The sequence below is a fragment of the Neomonachus schauinslandi genome, chromosome X, assembly GCF_002201575.2.
Source record: "Neomonachus schauinslandi chromosome X, ASM220157v2, whole genome shotgun sequence".
NCBI classification, from domain to species: Eukaryota; Metazoa; Chordata; class Mammalia; order Carnivora; family Phocidae; genus Neomonachus; species Neomonachus schauinslandi.
Window position 1 is genome coordinate 56816840 of NC_058419.1, and position 3047 is coordinate 56819886.

Here is a 3047-nt window from a genome sequence, read left to right on the forward strand (position 1 = left end):
CAAAATGAGTGCTAGAGGACTTGTGCCAAAATTAAGGAAATCTCAAAGCACAGGGTAATATCAGCTGACATCTGGTAGCATATGTAAATTGCCCAGTATAGTGTCTAATGTTTAATAATCATCCAGAAAATGATGGTTTATTTTCCCCTTCCTCTTATCAGTACTAAAAAGGATAGGTGGGTGTGTCTAAGAGTTGAAATAAAACAAAGTTTTCAATAAGTTATGAGTGGATTGTCCGGCGCCTGGGTGGGGTTCTGTCTGTGGAGTCGTGAAATCAGTGGCTCGGGAGAATGGTGAATGAATGAGAGAAGGATCAGGGAGAGAACCGAGGAGACTTTAGCGCAGTCCCTGCAGGGAAACCATGCCGAAACCCCGGAAGAGGCTCGCCGGGGCTGCTGGGCCTGCTGGGCCGGCTGGGCCAGACAATAAGCGGCCAGCAGGAAAACGTACCAAGACTAAGAACCCAGTAGGGGCATCAGCTACAATGGGTAATTCTAGCCCTGAGAAGACTTCAGCCTCTAAAAACTGTGGGAAGAATCTAAGCAGTTACTGGCTGATGAAGTCCGAGCCAGAAAGCCGACTAGATAAAGGTGTAGATGTGAAGTTCAACATTGAGGATCTTAAAGCACAGCCCAAGCAGACAGCATGCTGGGATGGTGCTCGCAACTACCAGTCCTGGAACTTCTTCAAGCCATGCAGCTGGAGCAAGAAGCGTTCTTCTACCATAGCAACTGCAAAGAGCCAGGCATCGCAGGACTTGTGAAGATTGTGAAGGAGGCTTAACCAGACCACACAGTTTGAGAAAAACAATCCCCATTATTACCCACCCAGCAAAGAAGACAACCCCAAATGGTCCATGGTGGATGTACAGTTTGTTTGGATGATGAAGCGTTACATTACCCTGGCTGAGCTCAAAACCCATTACCAAACTCACAAAACCACTGGAGGCCACTTAAAAAATATGGCTCTCTTCACTCGCCAGAGACTCTCAATTCAGCCCCTGACTCCAGAGGAGTTTGATTTTATTTTGAGCCTGGAAGAAAAGGAGCCAAGTTAACTGGGACACTGTTGCTGGAATGGGCAAGCCATTATTCCAAAGAAGTCAAGCTTTTATAAGACAAAAGGTGTGCGGCAGCTTGCGTGTTATGTTCACCTGGGGTTGTGTACATAGGTGGTTTTCATGTACCTTTTCCAATAAAACATTAATATAAAAAAAAGTTATGAGTGGATTAATATCAAACCTAATCCTTTGTAGAGTCACTAATACTCTAGTGTTCACAAAGCAAAATAAATACTATCTGTAAAAAATAGTAAGATAGACCCCAAAAAGGCAGTGTGAACATTTTGTAGATTTTAGGGAAACTAGCAGAAGAAAAATAATAGTCTCTTTTTGTCATGGTAATTAGAAACCCCAAATTTAAAAATCATCCAAAAACCATAAAATTAAGGTCTGCCACTGAAAAATTTTCCAGACTTTTTCTGTTTTCAATAGCACAGCTCCATACCACTGGGAAGAAGTAGGAATGTGCTTTTTCCTAATTTGGCAGAGCATGAAACATCTCCAAAAATAATATGAATTAATCATATGCATTTAGATTCTTTGAAGTTTAGCAACCATGAAAGCACCACAAACTTACAGACTGTGGAAGTCAATAACAGATTCCAGAAGCCTCAGGTCTTCTCCAGAGTTCTTTTGAATGAAAATACATGTGTAGTATTTCATATGAAGAATGACAGGCCAGGATTTGTAAAATGTTTCTCTAGCAAAACCTCAGCAAATCACAGCCAGTATGCCCAGAACCCCCAAAAAATGTCAGTACAGGTAATTGAGCGCTTCATAAGAGACTAGGTCCTCTTTGGGATGTCACTCAGCACTTCTACCATTTCAAATGTTCTGCCTGTTCCCCATCCCCATCTCCACAGAAGTAGAAATCCTTCCAGCTATTCCTAAGTGAAGTTTTATTACAGAGCAGAAAATTATAATGAGCACCTCCAACATAATTACTGATAAGAGTGAAGTTTCCTAACTAAGTCATTCCCCCTGAAGGGGTGAAGTAAATTCTATTTCTTTATGCTTACTTTTGAAAATTATTTCCGAACTGCTGAGGGCAGCAAAAAGACCACTTGCACTTGGGAAGCTCAAATTTCCTCAATACTTAGATTTCTCATTTGACCAAAATCAGTTCTACGGTGGCCCCCTAGTTTAGTATCATAATTGGTTGATTGCAGATATTGCAGCTGACACAAGAATGAAGTTTCCAGCAGGCATGGTGAAAGGACTCCTCCAAGACTGAAATATTACATGAAAAAAAATTGCATTGGAAAGCAACTCTATAAAAATAAACTTTAAAGATGCTTAGAACTTTTATCATGGAAAGATATTTAAGATATAAGTGGAAAAAAACCCCCAAAGAACCATGAATAATATAATCCCATTTTATTCAAAAATATCTATTTATTTGTGCAGCATATACACGCATGCACACACACACACAAAACATCTGGAAGTACATATACCAAATTGCTGATACAGGTAATCTCTTGGTTAAGTAACTATTGGGGATTTCTTTTGCTTATTTGTATTTTCTGTATTTCAATAATGAGCATGGATTATGCATACAATAGAATAGTAATCATATTTTTAAAGAAAGAAATTCAGCTATTCAAATCCACTTCCCATCTCAGATTCTGGGTTTTGCTACAAAATTTATGAATGTTTTTCTATAAGATTTGCATATCTTTTTCCACAGAGATGCACATTGTCAAGCCCTTGTCTCCTTTCCCCACTTAAAAAAAGTAAATTTGGTTGTTCATTTAAAAAATATTCACTGAAGACCTACTTTACCTTCCTAGTCGAAGAAATGGACTACTCTCCCTACCCTCATTGCCTTAAACATGGGATTTTTTTAATGGACTTTTGTTTTACTTAGCAGGATAGGTTGATGCAACAATTACTTTGAGAGCTTTGTCCCAGTCTCTAGAAGAATGGTTTTGTTTCGAGTTTTGAAGTAAAAGAGAGGCATTGATCTCTGGGAAAAGACAGGTCT

General features: G+C 39.4%; 1 pseudogene; it reads left to right on the forward strand.

Moving 5' to 3' along the window:
- Nucleotides 1-361: 361 nt before the first annotated feature.
- On the forward strand, nt 362-1081 carry LOC110581779 (annotated as a pseudogene).
- The last annotated feature ends 1966 nt before the right edge of the window (nt 1082-3047 follow it).